Source organism: Urocitellus parryii, chromosome 3 (assembly GCF_045843805.1).
Source record: "Urocitellus parryii isolate mUroPar1 chromosome 3, mUroPar1.hap1, whole genome shotgun sequence".
Classification (NCBI taxonomy): Eukaryota; Metazoa; Chordata; class Mammalia; order Rodentia; family Sciuridae; genus Urocitellus; species Urocitellus parryii.
Genome location: NC_135533.1, coordinates 121255809 through 121282237, shown reverse-complemented (window position 1 = coordinate 121282237; position 26429 = coordinate 121255809). Strand labels below are relative to the sequence as shown.

The 26429-nt window shown below is 46.1% G+C and overlaps 1 protein-coding gene and 1 pseudogene across 1 annotated transcript in view; both read right to left on the bottom strand.

Annotated features, from left to right (window-relative positions):
• Positions 1-26429, bottom strand: part of LOC113197387 (uncharacterized) — a 519021-nt gene that overhangs the window by 182020 nt on the left and 310572 nt on the right. The gene's annotated exons all lie outside the window — the stretch shown is intronic.
• LOC113197391 (reticulon-4 receptor-like) lies at positions 2684-6267 on the bottom strand (annotated as a pseudogene).

Here is a 26429-nt window from a genome sequence, read left to right as displayed (position 1 = left end):
TACTGTGGGGTAGGGCTCCAAATTCCTTAATAGAACACCCATAGCACAAGAGTTAATAACAAGAATCAACAAATGGGACTTACTCAAACTAAAAAGTTTTTTCTCAGCAAGAGGAACAATAAGCAAGGTAAATAGGGAGCCTACATTCTGGGAACAAATTTTTACTCCTCACACTTCAGATAGATCCCTAATCTCCAGAGTATACAAAGAACTCAAAAAATTAAAAAATAAGAAAACAAATAACCCAGTCAACAAATGGGCCAAGGAGCTGAACAGACACTTCTCAGAGGAGGACATACAATCAATCAACAAGTACACAAAAAATGCTCACCAACACTAGCAGTCAGAGAAATTCAAATCAAAACCACCCTAAGATACCATCTCACTCCAGTAAGATTGACAGCCATTATGAAGTCAAACAATAACAAGTGCTGGCGAGGATGTGGGGAAAAGGGTACTCTTGTACATTGCTGGTGGGACTGCAAATTGGTGCAGCCAATTTGGAAAGCAGTATAGAGATACCTTGGAAAGCTGGGAATGGAACCACTATTTGACTCAGCTATCCCCCTTCTCAGTCTATTCCCAAAAGACCTTAAAAGAGCATATTATAGGGATACAGCTTCATTGATGTTCATAGCAGCACAATTCAAAATAGCTATACTGTGGAACCAACCTAGATGCCCTTCAATAGATGAATGGATAAAAAAAAGTGGCATTTATAAACAATGGAGTATTACTCAGCACTAAAAAATGACAAAATCATGGAATTTGCAGGGAAATGGATGGCATTAGAGCAGATTATGCTAATTGAATCCAGCCAATCCCTAAAAAACAAATGCCAAATGTCTTATTTGATATAAGGAGGGCAACGAAGAACAGAACAGGGAGGAAGAGCATGAGAAGAAGATCACAATTAAATAGGGACAAGAGGGGGGACGGAAAGGGAGAGCGAATGGAAATTGCATGGAAATGGAAGGAGGCCCTCATTGGTATACAAAATTACATATAAGAGGAAGTGAGGTCAAAGGGAAAAAAACAAGAGAGAGAAATGAATTACAGTAGATAGGGTAGAGAGAGAAGATGGGAGGGGAGGGGAGGGGAGGGGGGATAGTAGAGGATAGGAAGGGCAGCAGAATACAACATACACTAGTATGGCAGTATGTAAAAATGTGGATGTTAACTGATGTGATTCTGCAATCTGTATATGGGGTAAAAATGGGAGTTCATAATTCACTTGAATCAAATGTATGAAATATGATATGTCAAGAGATTTGTAATGTTTTGAACAACTAGTAATAATAAAAAAGAAATACGAAGCACTGTGACCATAAACAAAGTTTTTCTGGGAATGTATATCCATGCTTGAAAGGATTAAGCTGTCGAAAGGATTTTTTTTTCTTTTCCCTTGTTTTAATTAACAATGCTGTATAAAAGAAGGAGAGAGAAAAGAAGGTGCTCATTTCTACTGGATGTGTGTGTGTGTCTTTCTTTAAGCATCTCTGCTGTCACAGGAACTACAGATTGTCAATGGGTTCTGACACTCCCCTGGGCTTCTGGAGCCCCAGATGCCCCCAGGGCCATCTGGCGCCACCAGCAATGTTCCCCTCTGCTGTTCCCTCCCCCAAATTACTGAATTTTTCTCTTCCTCCTCCCCAGCCCCTGACCTGTGGGGGAGGGGGCCTTCCCTATAAGCACCCTACCTAGTTTCTTGGCCATGTGGCCTCTTTCCCTTTTGTTTCTGAGTCCTCCCTGGCCTAGGCCTTGGGAAAGTGTGCACATGTGTATTTTTGTCTGTGCTGTGGGTACTTTTTTCAAACATAGGCATGCATGCATGTAGCTCCTGCCTGGTCATATGTGTGTGTTGTGCACACATATGTACAAGGGCATGCAGATCCTCAAAGGACTGTTTCTGGGCTGTGGGTGTGTTGTAAGAGGAATAGAATCTGGCTGTAACCCTGGGTAGTGGTAGGAAGGTGTACACAGTTCCTGCCTGGCCCCAAGCCTGGCTTTACCAAATCAGCTGTTTTTCAAGGCCACCCAACTCCTCTCCATTTCCCAGAAGAGGGAGAATGTTCTTCATTTCTTATCCTCAATCTCCTCTTGGGGGCAACGCAAAGGTGGGTGGAAGAAACTAAAGTAGATGTTCTGACAAAAGCAGCCTCACAAAGACCCACGGGTCTGGCATGTGCTCTGTCAATCTAGCTCTCAGGGTAGGTGTTTGGGCTCAGGAGCAAGCTCAGAAGGTGGCAGGGATACCATGTCATACCTGGTACATGCAGCTGGGTAACTCCACTTCTTCTCAGGGGCCTTGTGTGATGGTGTCCAGTGAGGTGCAGCACCTGGTCCCACCCCTGCCTCTCACCACTCACAGCACCTCAGCCTGAGAGGCCATAGTTTAAGAAAAGAGCTCTTTATTCCACATCATCCAATATTTTTACACAAGTAAATTAAAATGCATATCTCTATATATAGTTATCTGGGTGGGAGACTGCATTCTGGAACAAATGCTACCCCAACCCTGTAAAATGATGGGATGGAGATGGGGTTGGGCTGGTGTGGTGGCATCCATCAGGGAGGACTGGCCTGCCCAACGTGACCTGTCCCTGGCACTGGCTGGCTGCAGGGTGGGAGACCCCCTATGTACACACACCTGGCTGCTGAGAGGTTCTGGAGTTGTAGCTGGTCAGCAGGGTGCAAAGATTGTCCACATTAGCAGCACAAGGCCAAGGGGCACAAGGCTGCAGGCCAGGGCTGGAAGGGCACCTGAACCCTCTTCATCACTTGCCCTGGTGCCTCCACTTCCCACCTATCATAGACTACACTGACTGCAGGAGCGGTTCTTGCGGGAATAGCCTGTCCTCTAATGAGGACCAGTGGTGAGGACTCCTGGTGACTCAGACCCCTCTGGCTGTAGTGCAGTCAGTGGGGGCTCTGCAGAGCTGGTCAGGGTCCCAAAGGGAGAGTCATTGATGTTATGTGGGCCTGAGCTGTTGCCTGCTGGGCTGTCACCAGGTGGCACACGCCTCTTGAGTGTATTGCCAGCAGAAGCTGGCCTACCAGATTCTAGCACAGAGGCCTTGTCTGCAGCGAATGGCTGGCAGCATTTAGGTACCCCCAGCAGCTACTCATCAGTGGCCACACTAGTCCAGATGGGATGGAAGGGCCTGGCTGCCACAGCAGAGCCCTCTAGGTCATTGGCAACCAGACACTGGAAGTCACGGCCAGCCAGGCTCATGGGCAGTTTTCAGGGCATCTCAGATGAGGAACGTCGGAACTGCTGCAGCCAGGCCCAGAATGGGTGTGCCAGGCAGTCGCATACCCAGGGGTTGTCATTGAGCCGCAAATACTGTAGAGCGTGTAGAGGTTCCAGGGCCTCTGTAGGCAGCATTGAGAATCTGTTGGTAAACAGGTAGAGTGCCTGAGGTGACCAAGGTCATGGAAGCCATGTGGGTGCAATGGGCCACATGATTCAGGATGGTCAAGACTTTGCAGGCCACGGAAGGTGTGCTCAGGCACACTGGGGATGTGGCTACTGTGAAGGAAAAGGTGTGTGAGGTTGCTCAGATCATGGAAGCCATTGTCTGTCAGTGCCTGCAGCCAATTGTCTTGAAGGTAGAGGTACTGCAAGGTGGCCAGGCCACAGAACAGGCCAGGGCCCAGTTCCTGCAAGCTACAGCGGTCCAGATGCAGCATGTGCAGGTGGCCCAGGCCTTGGAAACTGGCAGGTATGAAGGTACAAAGCTGGGCATTGTCGCTGAGATCCAGTTGCTCCAGGAGGGTCAGACCAGACAACGTGGTGACATCAATCTGGGCCAGTGCATTGGAGTGTAGCCACAGGATGGTGAGATTGCGGCAGGCATGGAAACCAGCAGCCGGCACATGGGAGATGCAGTTGCCATGCAGAAAGATGTGCAGGCTGGAGGCTGGGATGCCAGTGGGCACGGCCTGCAGGCCTTGTTGGAGGCAGCTTTTTGTAACTTTGGGCTCATTGTAGCACACACAGGCACCTGGGCATGGTGCTGCCACCTACCAGGCCTGTAGCCACAGCACCCATACCTGCAGCCGGCTTCCTATGGGTAGGAGAAAGGGTGGTTAGGGGCAAGAGATCCCTAAGGGACTGGGAGGCCATGTTGGGGCCAGTTTGTCACTTGGGATTGGGCCTTATGAGGGGCTGGGGCCAGGTCTGAGATGTGGCCTGGGATTTGGAGGTTTGGGGATCCTTGCTTTCATTCCACATAGATGATGCTTGGCTATAACTTGCACCTGGAGCCATACACTTTGAGAAACCATGTCTACAAACCCCCACTGCACTATTCCGGTTGCCCATACCCACTCTCAAAGTTAGCCTACTAGGTCACCCAGCAAATACCTATGTGAAGGACTGTTGCTCACATCTGTATTTACCTTCTTGGGAATTTAGTGAACATAGTCTCCCTGGGCCCGATCTCCATCCCCATGTTCCAAGCATTTTCATGGCTTGCCTGCCCCCAGTCCCCTAACAGCTTGCAGGTTATGCTGGAGGAGGAGGAGGAGATGTGCTCTTGGCATACATTGTAGGGCCACCCAGACTGAGCACAGGGACTACTAGGAAGTGGGGTTCAGACAGAGGAGCTGCAATCTAAGTCTCATCCCTAGTCTGTCAGCTGCTGAGGTTTGGGTAGCTTATGTGGAAATCCTCCTCCAATACTGTAGAAAGAGGCACACTGAAGTTCAGAACTCTATGCCCAGCCTAGGCCCTTGTAGCTCTTGATAAACCCTAGAAGCTGGGAGTCTGAGGATTCCCCCTCAGTTCACAATGGGGAGTTGTGATTTAATGAAAAAAACTGCAAATAGCAGCCACTATGGGTTCCAGGGGGTATGGGGTGGGTCTACCAACTAGCACCTCTGCTATTACAGGAACAGTGGTCTGGGTGCAGTGACGGCATGAAGTGAAGAAGTACAGTTCCCACCCCAGAGTACCCTGCCCCCAGAAGGCTGCTGCCTCCTCCACACATCATCCCTTTTAAGCACTTCCTGACTTGGCTTGGAACACCTCATGCAGCCTCCTCCCCTGGCCTCATTTTCTCCTTGATTCCCTCCCAGGGGAGGAGTTCACTCTTCCCAGTTAGTCACTGCAGGTCCCAGCTGCCCTCAACTCTCCAATCCAGGTGCACACTCAACTGGGACAGCCTCCCAGAAGCAATCTCCACCTGCTCATGGTGTTGTACCCTTGCTTCCCTTGAAGGGCCAGACACTCCTGGGCCTTCAGTGAGGCTCTATACTAGCAAAAGACTTCTCCTGGGGCTAGGGTGACCTGGCCTCAACAGCAGGGCCTATTATTTTACCATTGGATTCCCTGCCCCTTTGAATGCTGAAGGTTCTTTCAGCCTGCCTCGCCTTCAGTAATGAGTCTATTGAAATGTGAATCCCCTTGGGAGGGTTATGACTTATAAGCTAACACTTGAGTTATCAACTAACACCTTCATTGACAGCTGAAACCTTCCTTGGTAGCTAGCTAAGAGCAGGATTCTGCAGACAGGAGCTAGCTAAGTGCTGGGGTTGGAGTCAAGAGGGAGGAGAGAGAGATCCATGGTCCAGCTTTAACCAGCCAGGACTGTGACCCTTGAGCCTTCCATATTATGCTGGGGCCCCTGCCACAGGGGTCCTCTTCTGCCTAGAGCACAACAATTGCTCTAAATGCAGAGTCCCAGCAAACCAGTTAAGTATAATAATCATTAAATATGTCCCTAGGTCCTGGGAGACTGTCCAGGTGTCTCCTCTTCTGAACTCTGCCTTGCTGGGTTTGGGGTCATTTGTTGGTTGCAAGACAAATGGCAGCCCCAGGATGGGGGTCCAGAAAGTCAGAAGCCTAGGAGCCCCCAAACCCTGGGTAACCTTTCCAAGGCTGGCTATGCATGAGAGGCATTTTGGCCTGATGTTCTGTTTAAACTACTGACACCCCTGCTTCCTTCTTATGCATCTTCCCTGGGAAAGTGGAGCTTGGCCATGGAAGTTCACCTGCTGTCACAGGCACACACAATGCTATGTAAACTGTATTTCCTAGCCCAGGAATTCAGAAAGATCTGGGGCTGGTTGCACTGGGGGCCCTCAGTGGTCAGTCTCACTGCCATAACTGGGCCACATCACCAGTCAAGCCATGCCACAGACTGTGCATATCACCAACATGCCATGGTCTTGATTAGGCCTCCCTGAGACTGGGCCATGCCACCAACCTCTCTCTGCCATAATGACAAGTTCTCTGTGCTACGTACCATATATGTTGACCATGTCCCTCACATCATGACTGAGTTAGGCTACCACTGCACCATGTCCTGTGGCCCCCAAGACCTGAGGTGTGGTTCACGAGTTCATTGGTATAGATGCCCATGTTGACTCCAGACTGAGCCACACAGGGGAGGCAGGCAACTGGGAGAGTGGCCACATGGCACTCAGCCCTGGTAGCAGCAGGCATCAGGCACAAAGACAAGGCTCTATTCCTGCCAAGACAACTGCTTTTTGGAAACCAACTTCTGAGAGTCCGCCCTCCACACTGGCCCTGCTGTCGGCACAGAAGCCGAGTTGGGCTTTCTTCTGCTGCAGCCACAGTAATTGGCTCCAGCCTGGGCCCCCTTGGGGCCTTCCCCGCTGGTCTCCATAGCAAACCCTCTGCTGAGCAAGCATGACGGGGCATCTTTATATGAAATAATCAAATCCAACTTTGTGGCATTGGTTTGTATTTACAGTGGGGGCCCAGGGAATACAGAAAACCCAACCAAGCAGTCGGGAGGGTGTCCTCTGACCTTACACCATGGCTGCCCCATCTTACCTCTTCCTGCCCTCCACCTTGGAAAGCAACACCTCCCTATCCACCAGAAAGCCTCACTGGGCCAACCCCCTGGCCTCTGCAGCCTTCTGAACTACAGGACTCCTGACCTCCAGGGCCAGTCCCCTCCTTGCCCATCTTTCCTATTTTTCTCCCCAATCTGACCATAAATTCTCCCAGGAGATTCTGCCCTCTTCCTGGAGATCAGCCTGGCCACCCCTGCCACTCATCATCTCATTCTGGTACCAACTCTCAGTGATCATCCAGTGTGAATGTGACTCCAGACACATCCAGGGAAAAAACAGCCCTGCAAGGGCTCCATTTATCACACATATGAACCACATGTATTGCCCCCTCAGACCCCTGCAGCCACCCCAAGGACAGGCCAGCCCTGTGGCCACCTGAGCCTGTGCACATACTGGTGCCCCTCTTGCCATTCCCCAGGAGCCTGGCTGTGGTTGTATAGAAGCTCCCTCCCCATATTCAGATGAGAGGGGTCTCCTGCCTGAAGGGGTGATTTTCCTCTACCCTGGCTGAGGTGGTATACTAGCATTCCCTGACACCCAGGTGGAGAGGTCTCCTGCCTGGAGAGGCAAGTGCCCTCTACCCTGGCTGCAGCGGTATAGGAGCTCCCCCACGAAACACCCAGGTGGGAGGGGTCTCCCACCTGGAAGGGCGAGTCCCCTCCACCCTGGCTAGGGTGGTATAAGAGCCCCACCCCGGGACACCTAGGTAGGAGGGGCCAGTCACCTCTACCCTAGTGCTGGTGGAATATGAGCTCCCCCAGATGCCCAGGTTTGAGGGGTCTCCCACCTGGTGGGACGAGTCCCCTCTCCCCTGGCTGCAGTGGTATAGGAGCTACCCTCGACACACAGGTGGTAGGGGTCTCCCACCTGGAGGGGCAGTCCCCTCTATCCAGGCTGTTGTATTATACAAGCTCCCCCAGACACCCAGTTGGGAGGGGTCTCCCTCCTGGAGGGGCAAGTCCTCTCTACCCTGGCTGCTGCAGTATAAGAGCTCCCCTGACACCCAGGTGGAAAGGGTCTTTCACCTGGAGGGGTGAGTCCCCTCTACCCTGGCTTCAGAGGCACTTGGCTCCCGGCCTGGAAGGGCGAGTCCCCTCTACTCAGGCTATGGCAGTGTACAAGCTCCCCCAGACACCCAATTGGGGGAGGGAACTCCCTCCTTGATGGGTCTCCCGTCTGGAAGGGCAAGTCCCCTCTACTTTGGCTGGTGCCCACTAAGAGATCAAAGGACACCCAGGTGGGAGGGGTTTCCTACCTGCAGGGGGAACCTCTTTACCCTAGCTGTAGCATTACACAAGCTCCCCACAACACCCATTGGGTGTGGTCTCCTGCCTGTAGTGGAGAGTACCCTCTACCCTGGCTGTGGAGGTATAGGAGCTCTCCCCCACACACCCAGGTGGGAGGGGATCTCCCAACTGGAGGGGAATGTCCCCTCAACCCTGGCTGTGGTGGTATACTAGCTTTCCCTGTAGAGAATCAGATGTGACTGTGAGCTTGAAAACGTAATTATTATTGCACTTGATGGAGTCTGCCAGCAAACGGGATATTCTGTCAAGGTCTAGATAAGGTGACAGCAAATCATGCTTGCATATGAGATGTTTTGTTGGGGCTTACTTGCAAACGAGAGGTTTAGATAAGGTAACAGTGGACATGCTTGAAAACGAGGTGTCTACTGTCCTTGGGAGGACTTGCCTGCAAATGGGATGTTCTGCCTAGTGGGCTAGGAGGGCGCCAAGAAAAATTTTTTTATCTGTTCTTGACAAAGAGCAGAGTTCAGCATGCTCAGGCCAAGAGTAGATTAGCCATGAGAAGCGGGTTACTTCTGATTAGAAAGTAAAACTTCTGTATGCTATATTTAACTAGCTAAAAGACCTGATTTATTGCTGGTGGAAGGCTGCCTTCTTTGTTCACAATACTATAAAAAGATTGCTGAATACAATAAAAGACTTTTTTTTTTTTTATTCTGCTGCTTTGCTTGCTCTGCTTCTTTCTTTCTTTCTCATGCTGACCTGCGAGTGAATTACTGCAACATTTGGCATGTCAGCAGGATCCAGCACCGAAAGTGTACGCACCCCAGGTTAAGAAAATGAAAGGGGACTTTTGGGATTAACAAATTATCGAAAGGGTATCACCCCGGATTGAAAGAAACTTTAGGGGGACTTTCAGAACTAACAAAACATCGAAAGGGTATTTGCCCCAGGTTGAGAAAACTTAAGGGGGACTTTCAGAATTAACATGGAAAACTCCCAGTCCTTAAAGGAACAATATGTGGAATTACTACAAAGATTGTTGTATTCCATAGATGTAAAAACATCTCATAAGAGACTCAAAGAGTTATTTAAAATTGTAGAATGTCATTGTCACTGGTTCCAATATCAAACCAAGGTCCAGTTAAATTTAGAGGAATGAAAATTGGTTCAGAAAGAACCCCGTAAGAAGCATCAGGCTGGGAATGTTATTTCTTTGAAGATTTGGACATTGTGTAGCATTACAATTATTAGAAAGCAATAATGAAAAGGGTTCTTATTGTGAAAGCCAAGTTGATACATCAAAATCTGATACTAAGATTAACAAAATGGAGCCCAAGGAAGATATCTGTGATACTATAGATGATTCTCCTAAATCAGATCTGGGTGATGTGGAAGATTCAAAAAGTTCAGATAGTGAATCCAATATAAAAGAAATTATGGAGGCCTTTGTGGAAAAAATGAAATTAAAAAAGCAAAGGTCCTCTATTAAACCTACTACTCCTTCTAATGCTTCTCTCTTTCCAATGACAAAGTATAAAATTGATATGGGTAAAAAACAACAGCACTTTTCATTTCCTTACTATGATATATGATGATGATGATGATCTTACTGCTCTCTCTAGTGGTTTTGCTAATCCACCACATTTATTTCCTATAACTGGACAACAAAACCTTTATAATCCCCAAATGATTGATGTTCATTATACTACAGTAAAATACAAATTTATAAAGGATTGTCACAAAAAAGGTAAAGGTGTCTTTTACCTGAAGTCAAACTAAACTAAACAAAAAGGGTAAATTTTATGGTACTTTCTAATTACCGGACGGTCATTTTTTTCTAGGACTCCTGCTTTTTCTTAGATTCTGTATTTTTTGAGCTCATAATTTTGATCCTACAGACCTAAGTTAATGTTTTTCTGATCAGTTCTATTTTTGACCAACTGTGGAGTATTTAAACATTACAATGGAAATTTCACCTAAAATAGCTACAAGGCCTTTATTGTGTTATGTGTGCACACTTGTATTATATGTTGTATGTCTGTGCATATGTCCATATATCATGTACATGATGTAAAGATTGATATATATGTAAAGAGCACTGGTAAAAAATTTTAAAAAATGGGTCCAAATATTTTTAATTCACTGATTTAAATGGTTCAATTTAAATTGGGTAAACAGATAAAAAATAAGATGTCTTTAACATGTTACTGTCTGATATGCTTTGGTTCTAGGACTTTTTTCAACAACAACAACAACAACAACAAAATGGCTAACACTGTTCATTATACTTGTCTAATGTTTTGATAAAATAAGTAAATTAATTAGACATAAGATTACTCGTTTATGAGTACTTTTGTTAAATATCTGATTGATTTACAAGGTTAATATGCTAAATGTTAAATATACCATTAAATACGTTTAACTCCTTAAATTACATTAGATAACATTATTGATAATTTTTAAGTTGGTAAATAATAAAATAAATAAATAAATAAATAGTTGTTTTGTCATCCCTGATATTTAGACACTATATTTTCATAATATGGTAAACAGATGTGATTAATTGTGTACTACAAATAACAAAATATCTCTTATTAAAATGGAATAATTCGCCTATAGTGTGAATAAAGAAGGAGTTAAAAGATGGAAAAAAATTAGAAGTTTCTAGGTATGGATTTAATAGAAGAAAAATTTGTTTCTGGAAGTGAGTAAATAAGAGGGTTTAAGCAAGGGATAAAGAAGGTCTGTGTACATTGGCTATATAGGTTTAAGTAAATGATAAAAACGGTCTATGTATATTGGCTATATATGTAAGTTTTTTGAGCAATTAATCTTGAAGGAATTAAGGATTATACAACTATGGTTAAACAACAACTATTATTTTGTAATATTCTAATATGTTATTTCTTTAAGAGCTAAACTTGATTAGTATAAAAACATCAATAGTAATTGTGGTACTCTTCTTTGTATATTAAATGTGTTCTTATTTTCCAGGTATATAAATCATTAAGATAGAAGCTTTAAAAAAATTATATCAAGCTGGTGTTCTCCAGAAGGTTGCATGGTAATTTTAAGCTTATAAAAATAACATATTGGATATTTATTTATATCATTTAATGTTCTATAACTGGGCCTATTATCATAAGAAATATAAAGTTTATGTTACTTTTTACACTGAGATACAATTTAAATGTATTTTTTAAGTTAATGAGAGCCTAATCTACATAAAGGTTAATATTATAAAACACAAAAACATTTTTCTATTTTTCTACAAATAGCTAAAAGCTTTCAGCCTTTCTTTATTTCATGTTTTAGATGTGTTATCATATTGTGTTAGTTAATACTCAAATAAACTTAAACAATTATTTATATAAAATTTATAAAATAATATTTAAAAACAAAAATAAACTTTAAAACTACAACACTTTACTTAAGATTTATAAAGAGCCCTGTTTACCTAAGATAAGACTCTATGTCCTATCTCACTACATGTAAAAATAACTACAAAAATAGTAGGCCAAATTTCAGTATATTTTATTCATATTAGAGCACATTCTACACTGCCAGGACTATTAACTAGAAAAAATAAAAATATTGATCAACTATTATTTCCTTTACAAAAGGCTCATCTAGAACATGCTTCACATCGTACAAGCACTAAAGAACTTTATAAAAAATACAAAATAACTAAAAAAAAAAAACCCATGAAATTATAGCTTACTGTTCATCATGTGCTCCTTTTAATATTCCTTACTGTCCTCCTGGTGTTAATCCAAGGGGACTCCATCCTAATGCCCTTTAACAAATGGATGTTGTTATAATTCAGTCATTTGGATGACTAAGATATGTACATCATACTATTGACACTCATACTCATTTTCTATGGACCACAGCATTATCTTCAAAGAAAAGCTGATGCAATCATTTCTCATTTATTATCTTGTTTTGCTATCATGGGAATTCCTAGAGAATTTTAAGCTGACAAAGCACCTGCATATACCTCACAAAAATTACATTCATTTTTATAAAAAATGACATTACACATACATTTGACATACCTTATAATAGTCAAGGTCAAACTATTATAAAAAGGACAAATCATATGTTAAGAAAATATATACTAAAAATAAAAAGGGGGCATATGGCTATGGCTTATACACCTCAAAATATACTTCATAACACTTTACTAACTTTACATCTTTTAATATCTAGTCAGCTTCCAAGGTTCCTGCAGCCCAGCAACATTTCTCTACATTTAAATCTCAGCCATTATTTCAAAAATCGGAAATACCTATATGGTACAGGGATGAAAAATAAGAATGGATTTCTAGGTTATTACACCACATGGGAAGGAAGTTTGCTCTTATTTCTACAGGTAAAACACCTTTCTGGGTACCTTCAAGACTTATCAAATTGCAGAATGAGCAATGCATTTGTCAGACAATTTCAGGAGCTGGCAATGCAGAGAACTTCTACAATGGCAAAGAGAAGAGCAGACCCCCCAATATGGGGACAGATGAAAAAGTTGACTCAAGAAGCTGAAACAAACTTTCAAAAGGCAAATCAGCCTTTAAATCCTGTTAATCTTTTATTAGCTATGCTTGCAGTTATTAATTGCCAGGTAAGTATAGTTTCTGCTCATTCTTTTGCTTATTGGGTCTATGTTCCTAACCCTCCTTTGGTGCACAGTGTTTCCTGGGGAGAACCTAAAGTTCATGTGTGTACTAATAATACTAATTTTTCCCCCTCCTGTATGTGCAGGAATTAAAGATATTCCATTCCATAAAAATCTGTATAATATTTCTAATATAACTATAGCTGTTGAAGGAGTTCCATTGTGTATAGGGGCTCGTTCTTTCTGTTTGCCTCTTATAGCACATAACAATTCTCATTCCTATAATAGTTGGGGAGTTCATTATCATAGTTATCCTACTGCTGTTTTTACTGTCATGATATCTTCCTGAGGATTTAATACCTCTAATATGTATGTTAATCAATCATCGATAACATCTGAAAAATGTTTTATCAGAACTCATTTTCCTTTATGTTCAGCTAAATACTTTGAAACCTTTTTAACTCATTTAGAGTGGGAAAAATGTCGTGATTATCACCCTAAAACAGTAGTTAAATATCAAAATATCACTATAGTTGATTGGAGTCCTGATCATTCTAAATTTATAAAAAGTTGGTCAAATAGTACTTTAAGATGGCATCAAAATAATGGGACAATAAATGCTTGGGGTAACGAGACAATTAAAATGCAACATTATGGCTGCACCCAATTTGGAAAGCAGTATGGAGATTTCTTGGAAAGCTGGGAATGGAACCACAATTTGACCCAGCTATTCCCCTTCTCAGTCTATTCCCTAAATACCTAAAAAGAGCATGCTACAGGGACACTGCTACATCGATGTTCATAGCAGTACAATTCACAATAGCAAGATTGTGGAAGCAACCTAGATGCCCTTCAATAGATGAATGGATAAAAAAAATGTGGCATTTATACACAATGGAGTATTACTCTGCATTAAAAAATGACAAAATCATAGAATTTATATATCCCCTTGAATATTGGAAAACTTTATATGCTGCAACATTGGAGGGACCAAAGCATAATGTTGCATTTTATTTTTTTTATTGTTCGTTGTTCAAAACATTACTATCCTTGCAGTTGCTTCTATAACTGCCACTGCTGCAGTAGCTGGCGTTGCTTTACATCAAGGCATTCAAACTTCGGATTTCGTGAGAACATGGCATCAAGATGCTCATTTATTATGGCAACAACAAAAAGGCTTAGACTCTCAATTGGCTACAGATGTGATAAATTTACAACATACTGTTCCTGGCTTGGCGATAAAGTGACTATCTTGGCTACCAGAAATGTTCTAAAGTGTGACTGGACTTTTTCTCATATTTGTGTGACTACTGGGCCATATAATACCAGGGATTCTTGGGAAACTGTTAAAAGATGGTTAAATGGACATCAAAATTTAACTTTAGAAATTATGAATTTAGAAAAAACTATTATGGACACCTTTAGTAAGACATTACCTGAACTAACAGGATCTGATATTTTACAAAAATTGTCTTCAAGTATTGCTAATGACTTAAATTCTTTAAGTCATTTCTCTACCTTGTTGTCAACTTCTTTAGGTAACATTGTAATAATTTTTGTTTTGTGTTTTGTTTTGTATATAGTCTTCCAACGCTAAAAAGTGGAAGGCAACTGAAACATGAAACCTCTCTTATTGCTTCTGCTATGGCTCATTTACAAAAACAGAAGGAGGGAGATGTAGAGAATCAGATGTGACTATGAGCTTGAAAATGTAATTATTATTGCACTTGATGGAGTCTGCCTGCAAACGGGATATTCTGTCAAGGTCTAGATAAAGTGACAGCAAATCATGCTTGCATATGAGATGTTTTGTTGTCTTTGTTGGGGCTTACTCGAAAACGAGAGTTTCCTTCAGATAAGGTAACAGCGGACATGCTTAAAAATGAGGTGTCTGCTGTCCTTAGGAGGACTTGCCTGCAAATGGGACGTTCTGCCAAGTGGGTTAGGAGGGTGCCAAGAAAAATTTTCTTATCTGTTCTTGACAAAGAGCAGAGCTCAGCATGCTCAGCCCAAGAGTAGATTAGCCATGTGAAGCGGGTTACTTCTGATTAGAAAGTAAAACTTCTGTATGCTATGTTTAACTAGCTAAAAGACCTGATTTATTGCTGGTGGAAGGCTGCCTTCTTTGTTCACAATACTATAAAAAGATTGCTGTATACAATAAAAGACTTTTTTTCTTCTGCTACTTTGCTTGCTCTGCTTCTTCTTTATTTCTCATGCTGACCTGCGAGTGTATAGGAGCTCTCCACCACACACCCAGGTGGGAGGAGTCTCCCGACTGGAGGGGCATGTCTCCTCTACCCTTGATGTGGTGGTATACTAGCTTTCCCTGACACCCAGTTGGGAGGAGTATCCTGCCTGAAGAGGCAAGTCCACTCTACCCTGGCTGTGGCAGTATAAAAGCTCCTGCCTACACTCAAGGGGGAGGGATCTCCCACATGGAGGGGCGAGTCCTCTCTACCCTGGCTAATGTAGTATATAATCTTACTGTGACACCCAGGAGGGAAGAGTGTCCTGTCTGGAGAGGCATGTCCCCTCTACCCAGGCTGCAGAGGTGGGTATTCCAGTTCTCCCAGACATCCAGGTGGGACGTTTCAGGCCTGGAAGGGCCAGTACCCTCTACCTTGCTGCAGTGGTATATGAGCTACCACTAACTGAAACCTAGGTGGGAGTGGTCTCCCACCTGGAGCGGCAAGTCCCCTCTACCCTGGCTGTGGGTTATGGAGTTCCCCCAGACACCCAGATGAATTGCGTCCCTTGCCTAGAGGGGTGAGTCCCCTCTAGCATGGATGTTGTGGTATAGGAGCTCCAGCAGACACCCAGTGGGAGGGATCTCCTGCCTGGAGGGGCGAGTCCACTCTACCCTGGCTGAGGAGATGTACAAGCTCCACCAGACACCCAGGTGAGAGGGGTCTCCCGAATGGAGGGACAAGTCTACTCTGGCTGCATAGGTATAAGAGCTCCGGAGCCCACCCATACACAGATGGGAGGGTCTCCGGCCTGAAGGAGTGAGTCCCCTCTACTCTGGTTGTGGTGGTATACTAGCTTTCCTGGATGGGTGAGTCTGCTCTACCCTGCCTTAGGCGGTGTACAAGCTCCTCCAGACATCCAGGTGAAAGGGGTTTCCAGCATGGAGGGCCGAGTTTCCTCTACCCTTGCTGCAGTGGTATACTAGCTTTCCCTGACACCCAGGTGGGAAGGGTCTCCTGCATGGAGGTTCCAGTCCCCTCTACACTGGCTGTAGCAGTAAAGGAGCTCCCACTGACACCCAGGTGGGCTGGGTCCCCTGCCTGGAGGGGTGAATGTTCTCTAGCCTTTCTGCTGTGGTATAGGAGCTCCCACACAAACCCAGGAGTGAGGGGTCTCCCGCCTTGTGGAGAGAGTCCCCTCCACCCTGGCTAAGTCTGTATACAAGCTCCCCTGAACACCCAGGAGGGAAGGGTCTCCGGCCTGGCAGGGCTAGTCACCTCTACTTGGCTGCAGTGGTATAATAATTTTCCCTGACACCAAGGTGGAAGGGGTCTCCCACCTGGAGGAATGACTCCCGTCTACCCTGGCTGCGTTGGTATACAAGCACCCCCAGACACCCAGGTGGGAGGGGCCCCGCCTTGAGGCGTGAGTCCCCTCTACCATGGCTGAGGCAGTATAGGAGCCTCTCCATACCAAGATGGGAGGGATCTCCTGCCTGAAGAGGCTGAGTTCCCTCTACCCTGGCTCTGGTGGTATAGTAGCTTTCCCTGACACCCAGGTGGGAGGGGTCTCCTGCCTAGAGGAGTCTTTCCCCTGGAGGGGTGAGTCCTCTCAACCCTGACTGCAGCAATATAGCATCTCCCCTGGACACCCAGGTGGGAGGGGTCTCCTGCCTAGAGAGAAGAGTGTCCTCTACCCTGGTGCAGCAGTGTACAAGCTCCCCCAGGCACCCAAGTGAGAGGCAACTTCCGCGTGGAGGGGCAAGTTCCCTCTACCCTGGCTGTGGCATTATAGGAGCCCCCAGCCATACCCAGATGAGAGGGGTCTCCCACCTGAAGGGGCAAGTTCCCTCTGCCCTGGCTGCTGCAGTGGTATACTAGCTTTCCCTAACACCGAGTTGGGAGAATTTCCTGTCTAGAGGGTTGAGTCCCTTCTAACTGGCTAAGGTGGTATACAAGCTCCCTGCCACACCCAGGTGGGAGGGGTCTCCTGTACAGCGGGGCAAGTCCCCACTATCCTGGCTGCAGCAGAATAAGAGCTCCCCTCCCCCAACACCCAGGTGGGAGGATCCTCCTTACTGGAGGGGCGAGAACCCTCTACCCTAGCTGTGGGGGTGTAGGAGCCCCCTCCTACACCCAGGTGGAAGGGGTCTCCCTCTAACCTGGCTGCAGCAGTATATGAGCTCCCCCTGACACCTTGGTGGTAGGGGTATCCCACCTGGTGGGGCAAGTACCCTATACTCTGGTTTTGGTGGTATTAGAGCTCCCCCCCCACACACACACATGCAGGTGGGAGGCTTCTTTTGCCTGTAGTGGCGATTCCCCTCTACCCTGGCTAAAGTTGTATACAAGCTCCCAGTGACACCCAGGTGGGAAGGTCTCCTGCTTGGATGGGGAATCCCCAATACTCTGGCTGCAGCGGTATAGTAGCTCCCCAACACATACATTCAGGTGGGAGGGGTCTCCCTCCTGGAGGGGCGATTCCCCTCTCCCCTGGCTGTGGTTGTTTTGAGTCTCCCCCCACACCCAGGTGGGAGGGGTCTCCCACCTGGAGGGGCAAGTCCCCTTTCCTCTGGCTGCAGACATATAGGACCTCCCCCAGGGAGAGGTCTCTCAACTGGAGGGACAAGTCCCCTCTACTGTGCCTCTGGCAGAATATAATATGAGCTCTCCTGACAAGCATGTGTGAGAGTTCTCCAGCCTGTTGGGGCGAGTCCCCTGTATCCTGGATGCAGCAGTATAGGAGCTCCCCCCCCAATATCCAGATCAGAGGCTTTCCAAAGTGGAGGGGCGAGTTCCCTCCACCCTGGCTAAGAGAGTATACAAATTCCGAGACACCCAGGAGGGAGAGGTCTATGGCCTGGAGGGGCGAATCCCCTCTACCCTGGCTGTGGCAGTATAGGAGCTTCACCTAACACCCAGGAGGGAGGGGTCTCCAGCTTAAAGGGGAGAGTACCCTCAACCCTGGCTGTTGTAGTATAGCAGCTCCCCCCTACACCCAGGTAGGAGGGGGTCTCCTGCCTGAAGTGGCGAGTTCCTTCCACCCTACCTGTGGCAGTATATGACCTCCTCTGACAACCAAGTGTGAGGGGTCTCTCGCCTAGTGGAGCGAGTCCCCTCTATCCTGGCTGCTTCAGTATATGAGCTCCAGCTCCCCCATAGACAGAAGGGAGGGATCTCCCTCCAGGAGGAGTGAGTACCCTCCACCCTGGCTAAGGCAGTATACTTAGGCAGTATACTTCTTTCTGGAAACCCAGAAGAAAGGGGTCTCCCGCCTTCTGGGGCAAGTCCTCTCTACACTGGCTGCGGTGGTATAAGAGCTCCACCCCCCCCATACCCAGGTGGGAGAGGTGTCTTGTCTGGAGGGGCAAGTCCCCTCTACTCTGGCTGCTGCAGTATACAGGCTACCCTGGACACTCAGGTGGGAGGGGTTTCCCACCTGCAGGGGCCAGTCCGCTCTACCCTTGTTGCAGTAGTATATGAGCTCCTCCTGAAACCCAGGTGGAAGAGGTCTCCTGCAAAGAGGGGCAAGTCCCCTCAATCCAGGCTTCAGTGGGGTACTAGCTCCCCCCAGACACACAGGTGGGATGGGTCCCTCGCCTGGAAAAGCAAGTCCCCTCTGCATTGGCTGAGGCAGTAAAGAAGTTCCTTCAGACACCCAGGTTGGAGAGGTCTCCCACCTGGAGGGGCGAGTCCCCTCTACCTGGCTGCAGCAGTAATCGACCTCCCCGGACATCCAATTGGGTGGGGTCTCCCGCCTGGATGGGCAATTCCCCTCTACCCTGGCTGCGGACATATAGGAGCTCAGCCAGACACCTAGGTGGGAGGGGTCTCTTGCCTGGAGGGGTGAGGCCCCTGTACCTTGGCTGTGGAGGTGTATGACATCAGGTGGGAGGGGTTCCCTGCCTTGAGGGGCGAGTGCCCTCTTCCCTGGCTGCAGCGGCATATGAGCCACCCTCCCCCCATACCCAGATGTGAGGGATCTACTGCCTGAAGGGGCAAGCTTCCTCTTCCGTGGCTGTGTTGGTATAGTAGCTTTTCCTGACACCCAGGTGGAAGGGGTCTCCTGCCTAGACCGGTGTTTCGCCTGGAGGGGTGAGACCACTCTACCCTGGCTGCAGTGGTATAGGAGCTCCCCCAGACACCCAGTTGGAGGGGCAAGTCCCCTCTACACTGGCTAAGGCGATACATGAACTCTCCCCAACACACAGGTGGGAGGGGTCTCCTACCTGGAGGCGTGAGTCCCCTCTACTTGGCTGTTGCCCTATAAGAGCTCCCTGGACTCCAAGGTGGGAGGGGTCTCCTGCCTGCCAGGGCAAATCCCTCTACCCTGGCTATGGTAGTATAAGAGCTCCCCCTACACCCTGGTGAAAGGGGTCTCCCTCCTGTAGTGGCGAGTCCCCTCTCTCCTGGCCGCGGAAGTATAGGAGCTACCCCTACACCCAGGTGGGAGGGGTCTCTCCCCTTGAGGGGTGAATCTCTACTACCCTGCCTATGGCTGTATAGGAGACCCCCTTATACACACAGGGTATAGAAAACTCGCCCTTTCATGCGGGATACCTCTCCCACCTGGGTGTTGGGGGGAGCCAGTGTAGAGTGGACTCGCCGCCCCTCCAGGCAGGTGACCTCTCCCACCTCGGTTTCACTGAACACTTGTATATCACCTTAGCCAGGGTAGAGGTTACTTGATCTTCAGGTGTGAGACCCCTCAAACCAGAGTGTTAGGGGAGTTCTTAAACTGCAGCAGCCAGGGTAGAGAAGACTCGCCCCTTCATGTGGGAGACCCCTCACACCTGAGTGTGTGTGTGTGTGGGGAGCTTGATACACCTGCAGCTACGCTATAGGGGACTCACCTCTCCAGGCAGGAGACTCCTCACACCTGGGTGTCAGTTAAATCTAGTATACCACCTCAGCCAGGGTACAGGGAACTCGCCCCTTCAGGCGGGAGACCCCTCCCATCTGGGTATGGGGGGATCTTGTATAAGGCAACAGTCAGGGTATAGGGGATTCGCCCCTCCATGTGGGCAACCCCTCCCACCTGGGTGTCTGGGTGAGCTTCTACACCTCATCAGCCAGGGTACATGGAACTCGCCCCCCCAGTTGGGAGACTCCTCTCACCTAGGCATCACGGGGAGCTCCTATACTGCCACAGCCAGGATAGAGGAGACTTGCCCCTGCAGACGGAAAACCCTCCCACCTGGTGTCCTGGGAGCTCTTATAGGGCACCATCCAAAGTAGAGGGGACCTTCCCTTCCATGAGGGATACCCCTCCCACCTGGGTGTCTGAGGAGCTCCTATACCACCAAAGCCAGGGTAGAGAGGACTCGCCCATCCAGGCGGGAGACTACTCCCACCTTTGTGTAGGGGGTCTCCTGACTGAGAGGCGAGTCCCATGTACCCTGGCTGATGAGGTGTAGGAGCTCACCCAGACACCCAGGTGGGAGGGGTCTTTCGCTTGGAGGGGCGAATTCCATCTACCCTGGCTGGGGCGGGATACAAGCTCTCCCTGACACCCAGGTGAAAGGGGTCTCCCACCTGGAGGGGTGATTCCCTGCTACCCTGGATGCAGGTGTATAGGAGCCCCCCCACACACACACACACCTAGGTGGGAGTAGTTTTCTGCCTGGAGGGGCGAGTCCCAACTACCCTGGCTGGAGCGGGTATATGAGCTCCCCTACCCTGACACCTGGTGGGAGGGGTCTTCCGCCTGGAGTGGTGAGTCTTCTCTACACTGGCTGCGCGGGCGGTATACTTAGCTCCGCCCGACACAAAGATGGGTAGGGTCTCCTGCCTTTAGGGGCGAGTCCCCTCTACCCTGGCTGCTGAGGTATAGGAGTTCTCTGCAGACACCCATGTGGGAGGGTCTCCCACCTGGATAGGCGAGTCCCCTCTCCCCTGGCTGCAGAGGTATAGGAACTCCCCCTGTCACCCAGGATATAGGGGTCCCTTCTAGCCTGGCTGTGGAAGTATAGGAGTTCACCCAGAAACCCAGGTGAATGGGGTCTCCCGCTTGGAGGTGCGAGTCCCCTCTACCCTGGCTTCAGGGGTATAGGAGCTCCCCAGGACACCCAGGAGGAGGGGGTCTCCCTCCTGGAGGGGTGATTCCCCTTTACCCTGGGTGAAGTGGTATGCTATCTTTCCCTGACACCCAGGTGGGAGGGGTCTCCTGCCTGGAGAGGGGAGTCCCTTTTACCCTGGTTGCAGTGGTATACAAGCTCCCCCCTGACACCCAGGTGTGTGGGGTTTCCCACATGATGAGGCGACTCCTGTCTACCCTGGCTGCTAAGATATAGGAGCTCCCCTGACACCCTGGTGGGAGGGATCTCCTGCCTGGAGAGGTAAGTACCCTCTACCCTGGCTGTGGTGGTATACTAGCTACCCCTGACACTCAGGGCTATGTTGTTGAGTTGAATCCTCTCCATGGAAAGCACGCTTTTGTGGATTTTTAAAAATTGTTTTTATAAATCTTTATAAAAGATTTTTTGGGGGCTAAGATTGTTGCTTAGCTGTAGAGTGCTTGTCTAGCATAGGTGGAACCTGAGTTTGAACCTCAGCCACTGGGGACAAAAGACTTTAGCAGCTGCTGCTTGCTGCTTGCTGTGGGGTCCTAGCCCCTGCGGCCAACAGGCCAACGGTGCTTTTAACCCTTGAATTACTTGACCTAAATGCCAAACACAGACTAACTTAAGATCTGATGGTAATGCTAGTGTTTGCTGCTAAAAAACCTTTGGAGCACCCACGTGCCACAGAAAAAAGTGCAGGATGTACACGAGCTGCAACTGCAGGTCCCAGAGACAGAACAAGCTGCTACCGCAGTAGGATCTTGGCCAGGCGGGGGAAAATGCAGACAAAAATCAAACAAAATGCAATCGGCTAGGAAAACTTGGGGAACCTTTGCCCCGACAATGGGCAGCGGACTCCATGTTGTTTGCATCACCATGGTAACCACGGGGTGCCTGGCAGGAAGAGTGGGCTTCCTGGTCCCACCTCTCACACTTCTAGTCCCGCCTTCCAGCCACTAACCTGTACTACTGTGTTTCAGATTTCTACTGGAGCTGTTCAGAGTCTGTATTTTTAAGAATGCCTACCTGTAAATGCTAACGAAAGATATCTTTTTCAGAGAAAATTTAATTCCACAGGTTTCTATGTTGCAGTCCTAAATTTAAGTTACTTCTGAGTTAAATAACCTGACTTTTCTCTATAGTTGTGTTACTAAATAATGTTCTATTGATGGGAGATATCAAACATGCTTCTTTATATTTTACTTTTAATTTTGGAGGTTATGAGGATGCATTTGCTTGCCACAGGAACAAAGCCGGCAATGTTCCTGTGATGACCAAAAAATCCTTATTCTCATTCCTAACTATAAAAAATAAATATGTATACTCAAGAATCTTATTTCGGTTACATCAAGTGAGGTCACATAGAAGAGTGCACTCTTAGTTAAAAATAAATTAAAATGGGTCCAAATATTTTAATATTTTACATAAAGTTAATACAATTATACGTTTTGTTCTTATTCTTAATATATATATATATATATATATATATATATTAGATATTTAGATAACCTATATTTGTTAATCTATAAAATAATTAGCACATGCCTAATTGATTAGTTAATCTATAAAATAATTAGCACATGCCTAATTGTTTTTCTTCAACAGAAAACCCATAATTTATGTTTTATATTTACATTTATCAGATACTCTGCCTTTTCAGTTACAGATATTTGAGATAAACGTGTTTACTACAAATTTGCTTTAAAGTGAAAATATAGTCTTTAAGTAGTTTCTAATTCTCAAAGTTACTGTTCAAACTCATAAGATGATAAATAATTATAATTATGTCTACAAAATATCTAAGGATTTTAACTATATTTTCATTGATATTTCTTATCAAAGTACAATAATTTGTTAATAGATTCTAAGGTTTTCAGAAATTGTTCCAAAGTATAACCAAAAATATTTTCTAAAAGAAAAATATGCTTCAACAAAGAAAAAGCACACATGGATCCTAAAAAGAAAAAAGAAATCATCTTTGGGTAAAACAAGGTCTTTATATTCATATTTCAATGATAAAAGTATTTTCCTAAGTAAAAAAGATTTTTATATTGTTATCTAAACAGATGATGTAAAAAGTTAGAACGATTAAAAAAGAGATTTATATATACTAAACTGACTATAATTAATTTAAGGGTATTTCAGGCTATTTTCCTAATTTAACTATACTAATGTGAGCTAAAATTTTGTCCATATTTTGACATGAAAAGCACCTATTAAAATGTAAGTTTATTTCTTTAAAGAAAGATCCTTATTGCCTAAAATTCTTACTGTTTAAGACAAAGATTAATTTTAGTAAATAAATTCACATTGTTGATTAAACATTAAGTATATTGAACTACTAACTTAAATCCCAATTTTAACAATTGTCCTTAGAGATTAAAATTGATTGATTCTAAGACACTGAGATACTAATTTTTACATATTTTGTTTGTTAGATAATTATAAAATTAAAAAACAACATTTTATTAAGACTAAGGTTCTCCAAATTAAAGTTATATATTAATTTTAAACAATAAAGATTACAAACTTAAAATAATTCATTGATATTATATAAGTTCTCTGACTAGATCTATTGTCCATAAAAAATACAGTAAGATTTATACACTGCTCCCTACACAAAAAAATAACCTTAATCATATTTTTTAAAGGCAATTAAGAGATACCTATTTAAAGGATAATCTAAAATATAGAGATTTTGAGACCTTCTCTCAAAAAGATTGAGGATTCTTTCTAAATTGTTAGGATGGATCGACTAGTCTAAATTAAAAAAATTTAATAATCAATAAAAGGTAAATCTATTCTTAATCATTTAAATACTTATACTATTATCTATAACTTAAACTAATAATACTATGACTTATGCCAAGACTTTACTCAATTTTATTAAATAAGGAAAAGGGGGAATACAGGATCCCAGAGAGACACTAGATTTTACAAAATACTTTAAAAGTTTTTTCTTAAATTGTAATATTGAGAGTCTTAATGTTACTGAACATGATTCAGTAAATTAAATCAGATATCAAAGGAGAGTTTAAACCAGTCATCATTATAATGACTGAGAAACCTGGCACAGGAAGGTAAATTTCCGGCTACAGAGTTTATAGCCATGCAGCTTCACAAGCTTGTCAGGTAAATAAAAATTATGAAAAGACTTGTATGGACCCATTTCCCAGGTCCACCTTTAATGTGTCTTGCAGTGTGGACTAGAAAGTCCATCCATGAAACTAGATTAATTGTCCTGACTGTAAAGGTCAGTTATACCTATATATTGATTCTATGGTAAACAGACTGTCTGGAAGTATCTTTTGAGAAAAAGACAGTGTTGAAATGATGGATTGTTCCCTAACCCTGATATTTGCACTCAAGTCCCAGGGCCTGGCCACTCACCTGATCCCATTATCACATTCCTCATGTCCCTTGATGTAGCTTGGATTCTCTTCCTGTTGGGTCTGACCTGGGGGCCCCTTGCTTGGGCCTGCCAGCATGGTCCCCTAGCTGCCCTTTGCGCTTCCCTCTGTCTCCTGGTCCTCCTGCAACCCTTCCTAACCTTCACCTTGTGCTTTTCCCTGGCACTCGTGGGTCTCCTGATCCTTCATCCTGGGTTGGTCTGGGAGTCCCTTGCCTGTGCTCCTGACTTGGGTCGTTGCTCTTGCCCCTCTGCACACCCACTGTGACCCTCCGCCATGCCATCACTTTGCCCTCCTCCTGGCCCCCTTCCCTTGCCAGACCTCCTTTTGCCAGGTCCCTAGCCCTAGATTTTCATCTGGGCCAGGGCACCTTATGGGAAACACAGCCCTGCCCCTCAACTAGGCCCCATTGCTCTCCCTGGATCTTGTTCCTTCAATTGGAACCCTGACACCTAGCAGTGGCCCTGGGCCTGGAGCCTGCCTGTGCCCTGCTGGATCCCCTGCCTTCCTTCCCAAGTCTTGTCCACTGTCCTGAGGCCCCTGCCCAAGCCCTGGTCCTTGTCTCTTCATTCCCTGGTCTGGCTCCTCACTTGAGCCTCTGGTGACCCTTCTTGCTCTATGCTTTTCTGGGCTTTGTCTGAGGGCCTCTCACTGGGGCCACTTCCCTTCTCTCCTTGGCTTCCCTGTATTTCAGTACCCTAGTGCAAACCTGGCTTATTGGCCCCGCCCTTCCCTGCTCTCCCCTGGCCTGAGCTCTCCTCTAGGTCCCTTGCTTGGGCTCCTTGCTAGAGTCCTAGCCCCCACCCCACCCACACCCATCATGCAGCCCTTCAGGCAGTGCCTTCCTTCGGTGTTGGAGACCAGCTCCAACAGGGGGTCTCAGGGGACAAAAGGATGGTGAGGAGTCCGTGAAAGAGGGGTGTAGAAACAACACAGACACCAAAGTGAAGGTGTTGATCCCAATCTTTACTTGTGAAGTTGATCATATATACTTTTCATTTTGGCAGGCTCACAGTACTTTGTGGTTACAAAACAGGAACAAAATATTACAAAGAAACAAAATATTACATGGCTACAATTAGAATAGAAGAATGTATCTTGGCTTATGCATAAGCAAGCATTTGTACTTTCAGTTTGCGTTTTGCTTTGAGCTGTTTCTGCTTAGTTAACTTTTAATAATAGTTACAAATGTCCCAAACTGTTGGCCTATACCTTGACTATTCTTTCTTGACTTACTGACTGGAACCGGTGGCATGGTTACGGCAAGTGGTTGACTTGTTATTAATTTTAATCAAACAAGAGTAAGAGCACAAACCATTGTGCACAGGAACAAGAATAAGTTGCCCAGTACTAAGCACTAATCTGTCTTCTTAACATTAATTTTTCTTCTCTAGATTTTAATTTAATTTCTCAAAAACTTCCTTGACAGGAATACAGGGAGTTTTTCCACTAGACATTAACAATTTACACTCCACAGCTGAATCATTGCATTTAGAGCAAACAGATCTATTCTTTAGAAGTAGTTGCATTAATTGGGAAAGTCATGTTTTTTCCTTCATACTTAATGGTCATATGAGAAGTCACAACTATACTTATTAAAGGAACACAAAAACAAATCAGCCCATTCCCAGAAACATATTGCGCTCCTCCAGAGGATGGATGCCTTGCGCCATCCACCTCAGTAGGGCCTTGTCATTGCCTGAGTCAGGGGAGGGGCGCAGCACTTTGGCCTTCCTATAGTTTCTGATTCTGCCAGGCCGGCTTTCCTGATCCCGTTTCCAGGATGCTCACCTGGGCTAGGGGACTTGACCTGACCTCTTTGCCCCGTGAGCTCTCTTTGGGAAAATATAGCCCTGCCCCTTGCCTGGGCCCTTTGGCCTCCCTCAGCCAGGGCCCTGCTCTTGAACTCTGATACCCTGCAGTGGACCTGGGCCTCAGCCTTTCTCCCCCTGTGCCACCACTGCCCTTTCTCCACTCCCTCCCCTCCCCATACATGTCTCTTTTCATTCACCCATGACTAGGTTCTAGCACTTGGCTCTCCATTTCTAGGCCAAGTGGGGTGCACGGCAGGGGGG